The sequence below is a fragment of the Geotrypetes seraphini genome, chromosome 10 (genome assembly GCF_902459505.1).
Source record: "Geotrypetes seraphini chromosome 10, aGeoSer1.1, whole genome shotgun sequence".
Classification (NCBI taxonomy): domain Eukaryota; kingdom Metazoa; phylum Chordata; class Amphibia; order Gymnophiona; family Dermophiidae; genus Geotrypetes; species Geotrypetes seraphini.
In genome coordinates this window covers 111,983,036-112,003,577 of record NC_047093.1, presented here as the reverse complement: position 1 = coordinate 112,003,577, position 20,542 = coordinate 111,983,036, and the positions used below count along the sequence as shown (strand labels likewise).

The window sequence follows — 20,542 nt, the reverse complement described above, 5'->3', positions numbered from 1 at the left end:
CTTTAGTTGAAGAGGAGGGTCTTTACCGATTTCCTGAAAGTTAATAATGAGTTCTGTTGTCTAAGTTGGGGGGGGAGTTGGTTCCAAAGGTGTGGAATGAAGTGGCTGTAGGATCGTTTGTGGGCTGTTTCTGTGAGCAGGGATCTTCCGGGGGGGGTGCATAGGCGTGTCTCTGACTTTGAGCGGAGGGTGCGAGTGGGGTTGTAGATGGGTAGCTTGGATTTTATGTAGGAGGGGGTGGTGGAATAAATTCTCTTGTGGGCAATTGTCAGGGCTTTGAAAGTGCAGCGTTGGCTAATTGGGAGCCAGTGTTCAGCATGGAGTGCCGGAGAGATGGAATCGTGGTAGTTGAGGTTGGTGAGTTGGTGAGGTTGGTGTTGGTGAGTTGAGGATAGTCTTCCCCCTTTTCGTTCATAAATAGCCTAACTTCTTCCAAGCAGGCCACAAATCTCTCTAACACTCGTCCTCTGCTCAGCCACCGGACATTATTGTACATCAGTAAAGTGTTATATTGTGCCTGAACCTCATCAAGAAGGGCTTGAAATTGTCGAAAATTAAGAGCACGCGCCATGATGAATTTCACCATTTTTGTTACATCTTTGAGGACATCGTCAAGTTTTTTGCTGCTTTCTTTGGCGCAGAGAGCCTCTTGATGTATTATGCAGTGAAATTGAATCAGTGGATGTTTTGCTTCCTTAGCAAAGAAATGAATGAATCCCGATGTTGTCCCCACCATGCTAGGTGCTCCATCGCTAGTAACTGAAACTACTTTTTCTGGACTTATGTCTAGTGATGAAAAAGCCTCCATCACAGCATTGTGGATATCTATCCCTTGTGTTCTTCCAGGCAAAGACAGCAGTTTTACCAGCTCTTCTCTCATGATGTCACCAGTAGCATAACGCAAAATGAGCGCTAGTCTTGCATGGTTAGTAATATCTGTACTTTCATCCAAGCACATGGAGTAGAAGGGTGCTTTTTGTAAGTCGCAAGTAAGCTGTTGACTAACATCAGCAGCCATTCGCAGAACCCTATCTTTTGCAGTATTTCTGCTTAGCGGCATCTCAGAGATGCGCTGCACAATTTTATCCTTGTTTTGGAAATCATGGAAGAGTGAATTACTCCCAGCCAAAATTGCCTTTTTGATAAAATCTCCATCAGAGAGGGGCTTACCATGTTTTGCCATGCACAGTGAAATTTGAAAGCTGGTAACTGTAAGATGATTAGTTTTTGAAAGATAGTTGCTAAAACTAAGAGACTGGGAGTGATATTTCTTTAATTTTCCTACAAGGAACTCTTTTCTTTGAGCTAAACCAAGTTCAGCAACACTGTTATGGTTGGTCTCAAAGTGACATTTGACACTTGATGTGCAAGACACAACACTTTCATTACACATAATACACAATGCTTTCCCACTGCGTTCAATCACTCCATATGTCTCTGTCCAGGCCTCTTGGAATGGTCTTCCACTATCTGTTTTTGCTTTTTTTGCTGTACTCATTTTCTTTGTTCAAGACTTCAAGTCTACAAAAAGATAAAATTTGTATAATAAAAATAATGAAGTGCTGTATACAAATTCGTCCCCATAAAAAAATATGTGATTGGGGAATTTTACTAATTGTAGACATCCGTTTTGGTCAAAAAATATACTGTCCGGGTGAAAACCGGACTTGTGCAACCTGAGTGTATGGGAAAAGGACTTTTATTTTTCATTATTGGAGCCTTTGTTATTTTATTATGATGTTTACAAAAGCACTGTGAAGGGCCACATATACACTTTACTGTTTTTTGCTATATTGAGTTTTCCATAAGGTACAGCGCAGAGGATTAATGTGTTGGTTGTTCACAGAGAGCCCAGCCCTCCTCTCAGCTTACTGAACTTCTCTATGCAATCATCATAAGCAGCTTTTTTATTTCCTCAAATTTAGCATGTCCCCCATGGAAGATACAGAGGTTTTTACAGAGGAGCACATTATTAGACACATTAACTTCCCCCCATATCCTCACCTCTCTAGCATGGGAGCACTAGGAACTGTTCCTGATTACAGATGTCACATGTGGAGTCACACTACAGCCTCACTGAGTTCCTGTGACAGACTCAGTGTGAAGCTTCTCTTCCTCTTCCCACTTCCCCCTCACACACTGCCTGGCTCATAGGATACTAAGGGGAAGACAGGCAGGCTAAACATCCACTCACAGGACTGCAGCCAGCACAGGAGGATGGGCCGCGGCCCACCGGGACAATGCCCGGTCCTACCAATGGCCAGTCCGGCCCTGTTGCCAGGTGAGCTGCAAAGCAGACACCGGCACACTTGCCTCCCGCCGCGCCGCATATCTTAATTGCGGACTAGAGAGTTGCGCGGGGACAGAAATCCCACCCGTCCCCACCCGTCCCTGCCAAAGTCTCACCCGTCCCCACCCGTCCCCGCGAGGAATGTCCTCCGTCCCCGCCCGTCCCCGTGAGGAATCCCCTCTGTCCCCGCCCGTCCCTATAAACTTCAGAAATAGTTATTTCATTTAATTATGCTACTGAATTAAAGGCTCTGGTAGAAACCCATTTACAAATAAGCAAAAAGACTTTATTAATTTGGAAATATTAATTGGGAAGAATACACACTTTGTAAACGGGTTTCTACCAGAGCCTCTAATGTTTATAAATTTTTATCAACACAACTAATATACTACTTTATCCTGAAGCAAAAAAAAAAGAAAAAAAGAAATAGAATTCTTTTCCTACCTTTGTTGCTTGGTTTCTGCTTTCCTCCACTGTCTCTCTTCCTTCTGCGTCTTCCATTTGCTCTGTTACTGTGCCTCTCCCTTTCTCCCCCCTTCCAAATTGGTCTGGCACCCATCTTCTTCCCTACGCTCCCCCCATAGTCTGGCATCTCTGTCTTCTTCCCTGCCAGCGTCTTCTCCCCACTCTCTCTTCCCCATTTCCTTTCAGCGTCCTTCTCCCCCCCATCTTCCCCATGTCCTGTCAGCATCCTTCTCCCCCCTCTGTCTTCCCCATGGCCTTTCAGCATCCTTCTCCACCCCACCCCACCCCGTCTTCTCCACCCCACCCCAACCCCCATCTTCCCCATGTCTTTTCAGCGTCCTTCTCCACCCCTTTGTCTTCTCCATGTGCTTTCAGCGTCCTTCTCCCCCTGTCTTCCCCATGTCCTGTCAGCGTCCTTCTCCCCTTCTATCTTCCACAAATGCTTTCAGTGTCCTTCCCCCCCACCCCGTCTTCCCCATGACCTTTCAGCGTCCTTCTTCACCCCTTTGTCTTCCCCATGTGCTTTCAGCGTCCTTCTCCCCCCCCCCGTCTTCCCCATGTCCTGTCAGCATCCTTCTCCCCCTTCTGTCTTCCACAAATGTTTTCAGTGTCCTTCCCCCCCCCCACCCCGTCTTCCCCATGGCCTTTCAGCGTCCTTCTTCACCCCTTTGTCTTCCCCAGTGCTTTCAGCGTCCTTCTCCCCCCTCCTTCTCTCCCGCCCTGGGTGCAGCACAGCCGGCCAGGTCCCCTTACTTTTGTGGCACTTCCGCGACCGACAGACCGACAACAGCCCCGGTCTGACAAACCTCCCTGCCCTTAACCGCGAATCTAAATTTCCTTCTTACAGCTGCTGTAAGAAGGTAATTTAGATTCGCGGTTAAGGGCAGGGAGGTTTGTCGGACCAGGGCTGTTGTCGGTTGGTCGGGTTAGCGCCACAAAAATAAGGGGACCTGGCCGGCTGTGCTGCACCCAGGGCGGGGTGGGGCGGGGTGGGGCAGACCGCCCCCCTCCCTTGGTAGCCACTCGAGCCGCGAGGCTACTCCTCCTTACCTACCCTGCCTGCAGTACAGAGCCGAACGAAAGTCTTCCCGACGTTAGCGCAGACGTCAGAGGGAGGGCTTTGTTTACCGACGTCAGCGCTGATGTCGGGAAGACTTCCGTTCGGCTCTGTGCTGCAAGCAGAGCAGGTAGGGAGAAAAGCCGCGTGACTTAGTACATCCAGCCCCGCAGGAACCCCGCGACCCTCGGAGGCGTCCCCACGGGATCCCCGCGACCCGTGCAGCTCTCTATTGCGGACCTTCCTGCGTGCCAGCTGCAAGGCCTTCGCGTGCCACAGCTGGCATGCGTGCCATAGGTTCGCCATCGCTGTACTATACCATTCTAACTCATGTATCCCACAAATGTCAGCTAGGAATCATTACGGCTTACATAATGTTAGAAGAGCTACAGAGACATAGACATCATGCAGGAAATTGCATGGGAGATATCATGCCGGTGACTGCATAGGAATGGGTCAGAGCAACAAAGAGAAAAGGTGTGTTTTCAGTGCCTTCCTGAATTGGAGGTATGTGGGTATATGTCAAAGGCTGCCCAGGATGCTTTTTCAGATTCTGGGACCCTGGAACTCGAAGTTGGTCTTGAAGAGAGCCTTCCTTCGAACATGGCGGGTGGAGAGAGGTGGTAGTTTCCAAAATTGGATTGTCCTCAAGTGGTAGAAGGATTGTGTGATTTGGATCGTGGATGTGAGTCCAGCTGAGTTTTCTCCATATATGGCCTTGTGTGCCATGCATGCAATCTTAAATTGGACCCTGCTTCTGACTGGCAACCAGTGTAGCCCTCTCATATTTGGTCTTGCTTAACATTAGTCTTGCCCACTGATTTGTGGAGTAATTGTAGTCTATTAAGGTCTTTCTCAGCAATAAGTTTATACCTGAGGTAATAGAAAATTAAATGACTTGTCAAGCAACAGTGGGATTTGAACCCTGGCTTCTGTGGTTCTCAGCCCACTATTCTATTAGGCACACTAATACTAATAATACATATTCCAAACATGTTTGGGGAGTTCATTAATAAACTAAAGGCCTGCAGATTTAAAGCCTGGTGGTTGCAATCTACCAAAAACATTATACAAATCATCCTATGGCTGCCAGTAACACAGGATTTCTGTCAGAACATCATTGTTTTATTTATTTATTTATTTATTCATTTTCAATAATACAATTCAAGATATACTTGTACAGAAAGCTTTTAAGTCAAAAGGAAAAGTTCCAATAATATAATAACTTCAAAGATATTAAATTAACTTAAATCAGCTCAAGTCCACAAAAGATCCAAAATGTAATTTATAAAACGGAAACTAGGAAATTTTAACTAAGGAAAAATGATGCAAATTAACTGATATGGACATCTAAATTATTCTATACTCCTCCTTTCTTTTCCTACTCAAGCCGAGATAGAGATAGGAAAGTTGTCAGCTGGTAGGGCTCAAAGAAAACATATTTTTGTGAATTATAGAACATCATTGTTAATATGAAGATTATTGTCAACATGAAGATTCTGGACTGGGGGCTAGGGCTGTCTGGGAGCCTGCATCTATTTCCAGAATATTGCAAATAATGTTCTGTTTAATATGTTGTATTTTTGGTGCACTGCAGTTTTATGGCACATAATTCCCTGGAATATATTCAGCATGCATATTACCATCAGTAACAGAATATCAGAGATGGGAATGGGGGTGGGAGTAGGGGAATAGGAGGGAGTTGGTGCAGCTACACCAGAATGGCTCAAAAGTGAACTGTCCATTTACTGCTGACATAGGTGTAACTTCTCCCCACACCAAAGATTTAACTTGCCCAGCCATTCCCTGTCACCTCACCTAGCCCATCCACCTTAGCCTCCCCAAATATCAGAATCACAGACTGCCTATGCTTTTTTTAATATGTTGAATACATCTGTTTGGAGTTTCAATGATAAAAATTTTAAACTATGCCTATTGATTCAAACTTCTAACCTCTGCAGCTGCTCCTTGTAGGATTTTTCTAACCATTTTTCACATTTTCTCATAGTTGCCCTTTTGAAAGTTAAATGTTGCAACATTATATTTCCTTAGTGTCTTCACTCAGGTTATTACTTCAAATTTGCTCATGTTATGATCAGTGTAGCTCAGTGGTCCCAAAACCATTACCTCTCACACTAAGTCCTGCATTTCACAAAGAATGAAATGTAAGACAGAGGTTCTTAACACACAGTACGCGTACCCCAGGGGGTACATGTACCATTGTCATGGGGTACGCAGCACAGTATTCTCCTAATCATCCTTCTGCCATTACATATCTCCCGCCTTCCTCATCTTCTCTCCCCAGTCCCCCAGCCCCCCATCCTGAACTAACAGTGGTAGCTCACTGTGTGCTTCTCCACATAGCTGCTGCTAGCATTAGTTTAGCTGGCAATTCCATCAGGCAGCCTTAGGGCCTTTGCTAGGCTGGCCCACTTCTGATGAAAGAGGAAGTTGCATTATCGGAGGTGGGCAGGCCTAGCAAAAGTCCTGAGGCTGCCTGATGGAACCACAGCTAAACTAACGCTAGCAGCAGCTATGTGGGGAAGTTAAAAGCACACAGTGAACTGCTGCTAAAGGGAGGAGAGGTACTGCTGGATAAGGGAGAGGGAGAGGTGCTACTGGACAGGGGAAGAGGGAAAGGGAAGGAAGAAGAGGTGCTGATGGACCTGGTGGAAGGGAAGGGACGTGAAAGGTTCTGCTTGGCTTGAAGAAGGGGAGGGAAGAGAGAGATACTGTATGAAGGGAGAAGTATTGCATGCTGAAGTGGAAAATGAGATGGTGCATGGGGAGAGAGCATATTAGTTGTGAGTGGGGATGGAGGGAGGGAAGGAAGGAAATTTGTTGCAGGAGGGGTGAGTGATGAGAGAGGGAGAAATGGGCATGAGTGGAAGGAAGGGAGACATGGTGTATCTGAAGAGAGCATGCTAATTGTGAGTGGGATTGGGGAGGAGGGAAGGAAGGCAAATTGATGCAGGATGGATGAGAGTGATGAGAAAGAGAAATGGACATGGGGTGGAGGGGATAGAGAGATGATGCACGAGGAAAGAACATGTTAGTTGTGAGTGTGACTGTGGAGAGATGAACTCTGGGGGTGGGAAAGAGGGATGTCACACTCAAGGAAAGGGGTGAGGAGAGAGAGAGAAAGTGTGCAGGAGGCAGAAAGTGTTGGACTCATGGAGAGAGAGGGTGAAAGATGTTGGATGGGGAGGGCAGAAAGGAGGGAAGGAGAAATGTCACTTTCAGGGGAAAGGGGAGAGGACAGAGAATGAAAAGTTGGACTCATGGAGGGGGAGAGAGAGATGTTGTTTGGGGAGGGAACAAGGACCAGAGGAGAGGAAGCGTGCAGGAGGCCTAGAGAAAGAAACGTTGGACTGGGAGGGAGGCCAGAAAAGAGGAAGGGAGGGGGGATGTTGGACTGCAGGGGGCAGAAAGGAGGAAGGGAGAGAAAAATGCTACACTGGGGAGGAGAGATAACTCAATGAAAGGAGAGATGCTAGACCAGGGAATGGAGGGGAAAGAGAGATATCAGATTGTGGGAAGGAGAGGAAAGAGATGCCAGACTGTAAGAAGGGCGGGGGAAGGAAGGGGAAAGATGTCAGACCACTGGGAGAAGGAAGGGAAGGAGAGAGATGTCAGACTACTGGGAGGAGGGTGGGAAGGAGAGAGATGTCAGATTATGGGAGAGGAGAGAGATAGGAAGGGAAGGGAAGACACAGAAAAGTAGATTTTGAGAAGAAAGAAGCAGAAAAATTGAAAAATGTTGAATGTTAAAAGTTAATGCCAAGGATGAATTAAGGGCAGAAAGTGAAGAAGGAGAAAAAAAAACAGTCAATGGATAAGAAGGCAATGGAAATACAGTTAAGAGCACAGAAAGAAGGAAGTGAAATCAGAGACTGGGAAAAGATTATTAGAAAAATCACAACAAAGGAAGGGAAAATGATTTTTTTTTCAATTTAGTGATTGAAATGTGTCAGTTTTGAGAATTTATATCTGCAGTATATATTGTGTGTATATGAAAAATGAATGGAAGAAATTACATTACAATTAGTAATAGGGTGGGGTCTGGGGAGGAGCTTGGGCAGTCAGTGGTCATAAGAACATAAGAACATAAGAAGTTGCCTCCACTGGAGCAGACCAGAGGTCCATCGTGCCCAGTGGTCCGCTCCCGTGGCGGCCCATCAGGTCCACGACCTGTGAAGTGGTTTCTGACTATTCCTGTAACCTACCTCCATTTCTATCTATCTGTTGATATTTGTTAGACATAGAGGGTACTTGGCTTTAAGAAGTTGAGAAATACTGATCTAAGAAATCCCCCTCTTCTTTAGGGTTACCATATGGCTCCAGAAAAAAGGAGGACAGATTGAGACATCTAGGTTTTACTTCCGTAGCTTTCAATGGAAGTAAAACCTGGATTTCTCAATCCACCACTTTTTTCTGGAGCCATATTGTAATCCTCCTCTTGTTGATTTATGGACCACTTGCTCCATAAAATTCATTTATTTCATCTTGGAATTTTACCTAGCATTTCTTGATGTGACATTTATCCAGCCAATATCCAGGGGAGATATGATAGAGCAGGGGTAGGGAACTCTGGTCCTCGAGAGCCATATGCCAGTCGGGTTTCAGGATTTCCCCAATGAATATGCATTGAAAGCAGTGCATGTAAATAGATCTCATGCATATTCATTGGGTAAATCCTGAAAACACAACTGGAATATGGCTCTCGAGGACCAGAGTTCCCTACCCCTGTGATAGAGGTCTATAAAATACTGAATGGTGTGGAAAGGGTAGATGTGAGTTGCTTGTTTACTCTTTCCAAAAATACTAGGAGTAGGGGGGCATATAATGACACTATTAAGTAGTAGATTTAAAACAAACAGGAGAATATATTTCTTCATTCAACATGTAATTAAACTTTGGAATTCTTGCCAGAGAATGTGGTGAAAGCAGTTAGCCTAGCAGGATTTAAAAGAGGGTTGGAAAACTTCCTAAAAGAGAAGTCCTTAAGCCATTAAGATGGATTTGAGGAAATTCACTGCTTATTCCTAGGATAAGCAGCACATAATCTGTTTTACTCTTTGGGATGTTGTCAGTTATTTTTTTTTACCTGTGTTGGCCACTGTTGGAAACAAGATACTGGGCTTGATGGACCTTCAGTCTGTCCCAGTATGACAGCTCTTATGTTCTTATATGGGATAACTGAAATAGCCTATTATACTGTTGCCAAATTTGCTAGCTTCCTTAATTTTTATTAACATTTTATCATCTGTCTGCTTGTTCTGGCCTGGCAGATGGTAGTATATAGTCCTACCAGTATTCTCTTTCCCGTCACACACAAAATTTCTATCTGTAGGGATTCCTCTTTGCTATCTGTTTCTTGCTGAATTTTATTTTGTTCGACTCAATTCCCTCTTTAACATATAGCAATACCCCCTCCAATTTGATTCACTCTATTATTGTGATATAATTTGTTCCCTGGTAGCACAGTGTCTCATGGGTTGTCCTTCTTCTACTAGGTCTCTGAGATCTTGCAGGATTGTATGCTTGGAACAGACTGCCTGAGTCAATATGTCAAGCTCCATCTCTGCAAGTATTCAGATCTAGGCTAAAAGCCCACATTTTTTGGCTTCTTTTAACTCTTAACTTCCACTCACTTATAAAGTACCCATGTCTGTTTTATCATTCCCTCTTTAATAAATATCCTAACCCCTATTTGTCCTGTTTGTCTGTTTTAATTAGATTGTAAGCTCTATTGAGCAGGAATTATCTCTTACATGTTTAATGTAGAGTGCTGAGTATATCTAGAAGTGCTATAGAAATAAGTAATAGTGGTAGTAGAAGAGATGCCTATTATATCTACCTCTTCTTTTAATGCCATAGTATATACTTTCCCAACTTAATTTTAGGCTTCTAGCATTCTATATGGACATTTCAAATTGTTTTTGTTTGTGTCTACAAACTGCTTAGCAGATGACAATGATAATTTCTAGTCTTTACTCTACTCTCTCTTTAAAGACTCTTGCCTTTCTTTCTCTTGTGTTGCAACCTCTCTATTAGGATTGTTTTGATTGTAACTTTCAAAGATACTTTATTCCAAAGCATAAATGACCTGTTACCTTTTGCCCAGGTTCTAGTTTAGAAGCGGCTCTATTTCCTTTTTAAATGCTAGCTAAAGCAGCCTGGCTCCATCCCAGTTAAGGTGGAGCCCATCTTTTTTAGAATAGGCACCCCTTTCTCCAGAATGTTGCCCAGTTCCTAACAAATCTAATTCCCTCATTCCTGTACTATCATCTCAATCACATATTGAGACACCAGAGCTTTGCCTGTCTCATGGATCCTGCTATGGAACTGGGAGCATTTCTAAAAATGCTATGCTGAAGCATCTGGATTTCAGCTTTCTAGCCAAGAACCTAAATTTGGCATCCATAAGAACATAGGAATTGCCATACTGAGACAGACTGAAGGTCCATCAAGTCCAGCATCCTGTTTCCAACAGTGGTCAACCCAGGTCCCAAGTACCTAGCTAGATCCCAAGTAGTAAAACAGATTTTATACTATTGATCCTAGGAATAAGCATTGGATTTCCTCAAGTCATCTCATTAATGGCCTATGGACTTCTCTTTTAAGAAAAATATCCAAGCCATTTTTAAACCCTGCTAAGCTAACTGATTTCACAACATTCTCCGGAAACAAATTCCAGAGTTTAATTACATATTATGAAGAAATATTTTGTCCAGAAACTCCTTTTTACATTTTCTTATGTTGTTGGTATCCACATGTACCAAAACAGCTGGCTCCCTTCAGCCCTTACCTAAAGTCTTATCTAGGCAACTCATATATATACATGAGTTTCCTTTGAATCATTACTAAAAAACAGGAAGAAGGGGTGTCTTTGTCACAGAGACATAACAGGTATGAGCAGGGTAGAGGATAGAGGAATATATCATTTTGCTACAGTATATCCCCTGAGGAAGTTGCTACAATAATTGTTTCCTATTATAGATCCATATTTTAGTTGACTTGATGAGTTTGAGAGTTCCACTAAACTATAGTTACAGTTTCAAAATATGAGTTTAGGGTAGAACAGAAGTAGAATAAAAGTCAAAACTGTGATTTATATGTTATGGGAAAAAGTTTTAGTCTATAGTTCCTATCTAAAGGAGAGAGAAAAAAAAGAGGAAAATCCCAGGAGACTGCCAACCTGAGATATCCAACTACTCATACAAGCCAGATAAAAGGAAGAAGGAGCTGAAGATGATTGCCCAGGGGAAGAATGTAAAGGAGGTATCTGCCAGCAATAAATGAGGAGTGGAGTGAAAACGGAATAAAGTGCCTAAGTTAATAGCACCCAAGGAACAGAAATTTCTCATTTATAGATTTCAAGGAGAAACACAAGTACCACAGATGAAATTGGGACTCATTGAAAAAAATATTGAAGAGATCACAAATACAGATACATACAGTATTTAAAATTATTCTTGCTAGAGTGGATGTAACCAGAACCAGAATGCATGCCCAGTGTACAAATGTTATTGGACCATTTGTGACAGTAATGTTATGCTGGGAAACTACCAAGTGCTTAATTATTTTACAGAAAATGGTTCATGGTATTCTTTACCCAGGTCATGGAGGTTAAGCCTCACTCCTTCAACACTCAAGAAGACTTGACCCTTGTAGTGAGTATGGCCCTGTTCAATAACAATGGTCCTGAGTCAGGAGCTACATCCAGTTATATTCATGAACAGTCCAGTCTTTAATAGTATCTCCCAATTTAAAAATTATTTTTCAGGTAAACTAAAAACGATACACTGACCTGATAAATGGTGTAACAGAATCAAGATGATGTAGAAGAAAAGCCCAACATCAGCATTTCGGCCACAGCATACTCTACCTCAGAGGGAGTGCCTTCCAACCTTCACAATATTCAGCTGACACCTGTCCATAAATTAGCAAGATGGACCATCTTCATAAAAATCTTTACTGGGAACACAAAACACAGAAACAGGTTTTATCAATTCAAAAATGGTGGGCTTTTCAGAAAACGAAACCAACTGGATGCCTAAATCCTTGGCAGCCAATTGCAGTTTATCAAACCAGTAGAGATGCAGGGAGAGATGTCAGTCTCTATAACATAATTTGAAAAGTCATTAAAGTACAAAAATGTCAATTGTGTGACATATAATAAAAAGTTACCCCCTCTGAAAGAACATAATGGAAGACTCCTCATAAAGCTCTTCAAGAAGTAAATCCGGGTGTAAAGTGTACAACAAACCGAGCCACATTAACACTATAGTTTCCAAGTTTATTTAAATCTTGATATACTGCTCATCAAATGTCTGTGCCCTGACCATGGATCCCATTCATTTCTTCCTTCCTACTGCAAAGGCACATTCACTCTTTACCAAGCCCCTCTGGGAATCTGCGTTCATGGCCTTTCTCTTCAGATTTCCTGCCCACTACCCCTCAAATATCAATTTTTCTTTCTTGAATTGAGCTGAAACGAATGAATCATTTTTGCCCTCCACTGCCTTAATTATGAACTTAAAGCTGTCTCTATTAATGTGTGTTACTCCAATAATTCAACTTAATGCAACAAGAAAGGAGCTAAATATACATTAAAAATGAGCTGCATCACAAAGCAATGCTTTATAATGCAAATGAGATAATGCAGCCAGAGTTAAACTTTACCTAGCTGGGTTATTTTAGGAAGGTTAATAATGTATTTTAAGATTAACTTTGTTCTTGGAACCATCCATTGGCTAATGGTGCAAACCAATGCCTTCAGGGAGTATCTTAAAGGGGCTGATGAAAGTGACAAAATAGCTCCCCACATCTCAATCCCTTTGTAAAATTAAGAGAGCCTTCTTTCCCCAGACCAACCTCAATCTCTTTTTGAAATAAAAACCTTCCACTACCCATTCCTTTTCTTAAAAATGTTGGGGCTCCTAAACTCCTGTCCCCCTAGCTTATACAATCATCTTTGGAGTCTGGGGAGTGGAGTTTGGGGGTTTTCTACAGAAAACCATTTTCCCCAGGAAGGCCCAAAGCATAACAGATGATACATACCAGGGGATTGGGAGGCCCTGCCATTTTTAATCAAAGGAAATGCAGAGAGAGATAACACTAACGACAAATAACAGTGCAAGGAAGACAAACAGTTGGCCACACGCAGTAGAGAAGGACCACAAAAGATGAAAATCACACCCAGGAATTCTAGTGTGAGCTGACACAGACCCTGTTTCAAATTATGCCTGCACCATGTACAAAAATTATACAGGCTAATGGCAAGTGTCAATTAAAGTCCAAAAAAATCTTGCCATACAAGATAAAAATTGTGAAGAACTACTTAATGGTATTAACACACTGGGGATATCTCAGAACGCTACTCTGATAAATTTATATCAGTGTTGCAGCACTCCTCACCGACTTCACCCTGTGCGTATTACAACTTTATACCACACTTATTTTGTGGCTATCTTTAATTTATATTCAAACTCATTATAATTTAATTTAACCTTTTTTGGAAACTTATATATATATATATATCCATTCTTCACATTTATTCCACCTTCATGTATCTTCATGAACTATTTCTTTTAAACTTTTCATTCTCTAAAAGTCATAAATGCACTTAGCTTTTATGCAGCTTTTATTCAACTATGTGTTGTACTGTCTCCCATCGACACATTTCAGATCTTCTTCAGGACGGGGCTAATACTATCTCTAATGTCTTCCACCATTCCATTCATCTCGCGACCATTATAGCAATTAAATATATATATATATATTGTATATATATATATATATATATATATACATTTAATATATATATATACTGTATTTAATTGCTATAATATATATATATTTTATATATATATATTTAATTGCTATAATGGTCGTGAGATGAATGGAATGGTGGAAGACATTAGAGATAGTATTAGCCCCGTCCTGAAGAAGATCTGAAACGCGTCGATGGGAGGCAGTACAACACATAGTTGAATAATAGCTGCATAAAAGCTAAGTGCATTTATGACTTTTAGAGAATGAAAAGTTTAAAAGAAATAGTTCATGAAGATACATGAAGGTGGAATAAATGTGAAGAATGGATATATATATATATATATTAATATATATATATATATTAAAAAGTTTCAAAAAAATGTTTAAATTAAATTATAATGAGTTTGAATATAAATTAAAGATAGCCACAAAATAAGTGTGATATAAAGTTGTAATACGCACAGGGTGAAGTCGGTGAGGAGTACTGCTACACTGATATATATTTATCAGAATAGCATTCTGAGATATCCCCAGTGTGTTAATACCATTAAATAGTTCACAATTTTTATCTTGTATGGCAAGATCGTTTTGGACTTCATGTACAAAAAAACATATACAACAAAAACATAAAGATGGTTCTCTGGACAATAAAACCACAAACTAATGTATCAGGTTAATGTAAACTTAAACCAAAAACTGGTAAGACTAAGGGCTCCTTTTACAAAGCCACGGTAGCGGTTTAATGTGTATAATAGTGCACACTAAACTGCCGGCCATGCTAGCCGCAACCGCCTCCTCTTGAGCAGGCGGGGGTTAGCGCGTGATAAAAGTTAAGTGCGTTAAAGCCGCTAATGTGGCTCCGTAAAAGGAGCCCTAAGATGGTATAAGTGATTAAAATGACAAACATAACAATATAATAAACAGATGTTTAAATAAAAAATAAAACAAAAACCAATATACATAAAAATAATAATAATGAAACATGACAAAAGAAATGTTATTGGGGAATTAAGTCTTCAATAAGGTCTGAAGAATTGCCAACACAATGGTACTATGGTTCACATTTTCTAAAGAAAAACAATCCACATTTTGAATCCTCACTTATTACCTGATATTAACCTTGCTAATTATTGAGTGTAGCAATATTAGAACCAAAATGGATATGCAGTGCTCAATGAGACATGTCAGAAAAGAGTATTTCAAACGAGTGTACTTCTGCTACAAAATGATTGAAGAAACATTAGGCAACATTAAAGTGTAATGGTCTCCAATATTGAACTCATTATTAGGGACATTTTCAAAACTCCAAAAAAACCCCAAATAAATCAGCACTTGGATGTTTTTCTTATTATAATGTCCAAGTGCTGATAATCGAAACAAAAAAGATAGACAGTTTGTAGGATGTTCTCTGTCCAGCACGTTTAAGCGGTAAAGGGGCATGGTAGAGGATGACTATGGGCAGCTTTTGGGCGGCATGGATTTGGACGTCTTGCAGCTATAATCAAACCATTCCAAGGATGCCCCAAAAGGAACTTATAAATAAGAGAAAACCTGATGGTAACCTATCAATTAAATATAATTTTCAAAACCATTGGTATAAACCAAAATGATACTGAAGGTACTTATTTAACTTATTTATCTTCATTCATTTTTTTTATCCTATAAACAGGAACAAGCCTCAGATTGTGGAGTTTTACCCATTCAGGGTTCTTTTAAAAAGAAAAACAGTTTTCTTCTCTTACTCCTATTAACATCACTGGCTTGAACCCATCCTCCCTACCTTAACATATACAATTAGGGGCTCATAATCAAAAGAGAAAAACGTCCAAAAACCGGCCTAAGTCGGCACTTGAACGAACATTGTCCAAATACGTCCAAGTGCCGATAATAAAAACGGGTTTTGGACGTATTTCTAAACGACCTAGGCCTTCATAGTGCCGCTGAACGACCAAAGCTAAATGGGGCATTTCAGGAGGAATGTCGAGGGCGGGAGTTGGGCGGGACATGGGCCAGCTTAGACTTATTCATACAGCATGTATAACCGAAAGTTATACAGCCCACAATCTAAGTTACAAAAGCCTACCTAAAGTCACCAGATAAGCACTGCAAACACATAAAACAGACCCACACACACTACCCCAGTGATCACCGACCCCTGCCCACCCCCATAAAATTATTAATCACATCTTTAAAATTCAGCCTCCCGACCATCACCTGTCAGCCTGGCATAGGAAAGCCTAGTCGTCCAGCACAGAGGTGGCTTAAGCCGTCTTGAGGGTGGGTTAGGACCCATGGAGAGGAGGACCCATGCCCATAAGCCCCTGTAATCACTGCATTGATACTTAAACATGTGCACTTCCCTATACACCCCCAAAACCCTTTTTTACTGGCATATAAGTGCCTCCTGCAGCCATAAGGGCTATTAGGGTGGTAAATAAGTGGGTCTAGGAGATTCTGGAGGTGGTTTGGGGGGGCTCACCATGACCTATAAGGGAGCTGTAGTGAGATGAAAACATGGCATCCTTTTTGTGAAGTTCACAGCAGTGCCCTGTAAGGTACCCCACTATTTAGGTGCCATGTCTGGGTGTTCAGTCCATCACTTTGCAGACCTCTCCCATGTCCAACAGGGTTTGTTCTAGGTGTTTTTGATTTGGATGAAAAGTTGGACGATAAAGTGGTATAAAGATGAACGATTTAGCGACTTGGATGATCAGATCGACAGGACGTATAGTTAGACAATTTTCAAAACAAAAAAAATTTTGGACATATTTTTCGAAAATGTGTCCTAGGCTGTCTTATACTTTGGATGACTTGCGACTTAGACGAAAACGAACTTAGACATTCCTCTCGATTATACCCCTCCACATCTTTTATTTCTTCAATCTTAAATTAATTCCTACTGAAATACCTAACTGAATTATTATTACCTTCTAATCTTATTACTTTCTGATAAACTCAATATTTTAAATACTCAGTTCCTAAAGGTTAATAATTCATTAATGTTAAAAACCATTTAAACCTCACAGTACATTTTAGAAACTCAGAACCAACAAAAGTGCACTAGTATAAAAGTGTACTAGTGCTTTAAAGTGCTGTATCGTATGCTAGATAAGGTAAAAATGTATGTTTTGAAAGAGGTTATAAGTATTTAATTGGCTTGTTTTAAGATATAATAATTGCTCTACTTTTTACTTTCCAGCGTTGCTAATAAGACTTTTCCCTGATGCACCGGGGATGTAATCTGACCCCACAAAACGTAGGCCACGTTGGATTGAGAGTAGTAAGCAATGGTCCTGGTTCTTAAAGAGCACAAGAGCAAAAGCAAAGCTAAGTCCTTCTGGTTTTAAACGTTTCAAAAGTTTGAATAAAACTAAAAAGGTTTACAGCACTAATGCACTTTTGTTATGGCATTTTCGATACAGCACTTTAAAGCACTAGTACACTTTATACTAGTGCACTTTTGTCAGTTCTGAGTTTCTAAAATGTACTGTGAGGTTAAATAGTTTTTAACATTAATGAATTATTAACTTTTAGGAACTGAGTATTTAAAATATTGAGTTTATCAGAAAGTAATAAGATTAGAAGGTAATAATAATTCAGTTAGGTATTTCAGTAGGAATTAATTTAAGATTGAAGAAATAAAAGATTAATTGTGTATGTTAAGGTAGGGAGGATGGGTTCAAGCCAGCGATGTTAATAGGAGTAAGAGAAGAAAAACTGTTTTTCTCTTTAAAAGAACCCTGAATGGGTAAAACTCCACAATCTGAGGCTTGTTCCTGTTTATAAGATAAAAGAAATTAATGAAGAGAAATAAGTTAAATAAGTACCTTCAGTATCATTTTGGTTTATACCGATGGTTTTGAAAATTATATTTACCAGAAGGAACTTAGACATTTCAGGCTAGATGTGTTTTTGGTTTTTAAAAAAAAATCTTTATTAAATTTTCAAGGTACATAAAATTACACAAACATTAATAATCAGAATCAGCACTTACAATCCATCAGTAACAATACAAAATGAATTACCCCCTCCCCTCCCTTCCAGTACATTCAATCAAGGAATAAAACAAAGGAGATAACCCTTCCATCCCACCCTATTACCCTTCCCTGGATGTGGGTATAAATCTAAAGGAAATTAAAGGTAAAAGACAACTATATCGAAGTAACAAAAGTAATTAATGGACCCCAAACTAATCTGAATAACATGTCAGTTAGATATGGCTAGATGTGTCTAAGTGCCCAAATGTTGCCCAGTCTGACCATAGAAATATAGAAATGTAGAAACATGATGGCAGATAAAGGACAAATGGTCCATCTAGTCTGCCCATCCCCAGTAACCATTATCTCTTCCTCTCTCTATAAGATTCCAAATGCCTATCCCACACTTTCTTGAATTCAGACAGTCTTTGTCTCCACCACCTCTACCAGGAGACTGTTTCATGCATCTACCACCCTTTCTGTAAAAAAGTATTTCTTTAGATTACTCTGGAGCCTATCACCTCTTAACTTCATCTTATGCCCTCTCATTTCAGAGCTTCTTTTCAAATGAAAAAGGCTCAACTCATATGCATTTATGCCACATAGGTATTTAACCATCTCTATTATATCTCCCCTCTCCCTTTCCTCCAAAGTATATATATTGAGATCTTTAAGTCTGTCCTCATACGTCTTATGATGAAGACTACGCACCATTTTAGTAGCCTTCCTCTGGACTGACTGCATCCTTTTTATATCTTTTGAAGGTGCAGTCTCCAGAATTGCACACAGTATTCTAAATGAGGTCTCACCAGAGTCTTATACAGGGGCATCAATACCTCCTTTTTTCTACTGGCAATATCTCTCCCTATGCACCCTAGCATTCTTCTAGCTTTCACCATCAGACAAAAATGATAAAGGGCTGAGAGGCTGGAGGCTGGAGAAGCTGGGACTCTTTTCCCTGGAAAAACGGAGACTTAGAGGGGATATGATAGAAACTTACAAGATTATGATGGGTAGAGAGAAGGTAGAGAGGGACAGATTCTTCAGACTGGCGAGGGCAACAAAAACTAGAGGGCACTCAAAAAAATTGAAGGGAGATGCTAGGAAGTTCTTCTTCATCAGAGGGTGGTGGACACCTGGAATTCGCTTCCAGAAGAGGTGGTAGAGCAGAGTACGATTTTGGGTTTCAAAATGGGATTGGACAAGTTCCTGAAGGAAAAGGGGATTGAAGGGTACAAAATGCTTTGGAGCATTAGATCACTTACAGGTCATTGACCTGGGGGGCCGCCACGGGAGCGGACTGCTGGGCATGGTGGCATTGAGTAGCTTGAAACCTCACGAGTAACCTCCTTTTTTCCAATTGTTGATATGTTTTTGTCTCCAAGCTACAGCAGTTTTGTGATAGTGTGTTTTCATAATCGGCTATTTTTCATCATGTACGACCTCAATGAGCAGCGCTACAGCGTGAAGTTCTGTTTTAAATTTGGTAAAAACGCTACAGAAACTTATGAAATGTTGAAAGTGGCTTATGGGGAACATGTCATGAGTTGTGGAAGGTGTACTGAATGCATTAAAATTCGTGAAGCTTGCGCAAAAAACACGATAACAGTTCTTCCCCAGCCACCTTAATCTCCTGACTTGGCACCTGCTGACTTCCTAAACTTCAATCCACGCTGAAAGAAAAGTGATTTGACACCATTGAAGACATAAAGCAAAATTCAATGCAGCAACTTTTGGCAATTCCTGAATATGCATTTTATGGACTCCTATCTATGTTTCACTAGCCCACCCCCCAGACTACTTAAGCCACCTCTGTGCAGCTCTACTAGGCTTTCCTATGCCAGATGCTGATGTTCTGGAGGCAGGTATGCACTTTGTATTCTGATTTTTATGGTGAGGGGGTTGGGGGGGTCAGTGATCACGGGGGGAGTGTGTGTGGGGCTGTACTTTGTCCCTGCAGTGGTTATTTGGTCACTTTGGATACCTTCTGGCCACGTAGACCTGCTTTTAGATCACCTAAGTCGTTTAAGTTCCGTCTAGGCAGTCTTGTTAAACTAAACTTTTGATTATCACTGCGGGACTAAGTCTAGGTCAGCCCACATCCTGCCTACCTCTCGCCCTAACCACTCCTTCAAAAATGCCCCTTTTCACTCTGGGCGCACAGTGGCAGTGAAAAGGCCTAAGCAGCTTTTAGATATGTCTAAAACCCATTTCGATTATTGGCACTTGGACAACCTGTCTTTTTGATTGTCCAAGTGCCAATTTAGGTGGGTTTTTAGACATATTTCCATTTCGATTATGAACCTCTTATTATTTAACAAATCACTGAACAACTTGTGCCATCCATGTCTACCAGAAAGTAGTAAACTTCTCCCTGAATGAACTCAGGAAGGACTCTGATGTGAAACAGCAAATAGTTTTATTTTATTCTCTTGCAAGAAAGGGTGTCATACACAAAGAGTATTACCACCTTTCCTCCACATTTATAGTTTAGTTTTCTTTAGTTTACTGTTCCTCAGCGGGCCACCACACACTCAAGCGTTCTCATAGGGCATGGCTTTACGCTCCCACTCATCATTGGAACTAGTATATTTTTTTATATATAAATATATGCACACTTCTTGCGTATACTTTGTGGTTAAATTCTATATACTAAAAGTACTTAGCTTTTAGCGAGACGCTGTGCAGGGGAATATGTGTGAGTACACCGACATGTTTCGCCCATAAAAATTATTGGGCTTTATCAAGGTTCCCACTCCCTATAAAATATAAAAACAGAGAGTTAAGTATCCTTAATCCACCGTCCCAACTACTTACAATCATATCGCTAAGTGTACTATCAATAAACCTTAATTTCATTTTCTTACCTCTCACTAACATTCAGCCACCATAGCGTCGAAATGAAATGGCAGCCCGACTCTAAATCATGTGATTTATAGACTCCCTCCCCTAGCGTCAACCGTCCAATGATAA

General features: G+C 41.0%; 1 protein-coding gene across 1 annotated transcript in view; it reads right to left on the bottom strand.

The window, feature by feature from the left end:
* Nucleotides 1-20,542, bottom strand: part of FAM78B (family with sequence similarity 78 member B) — a 201,980-nt gene that overhangs the window by 71,236 nt on the left and 110,202 nt on the right. The window lies entirely within an intron of this gene.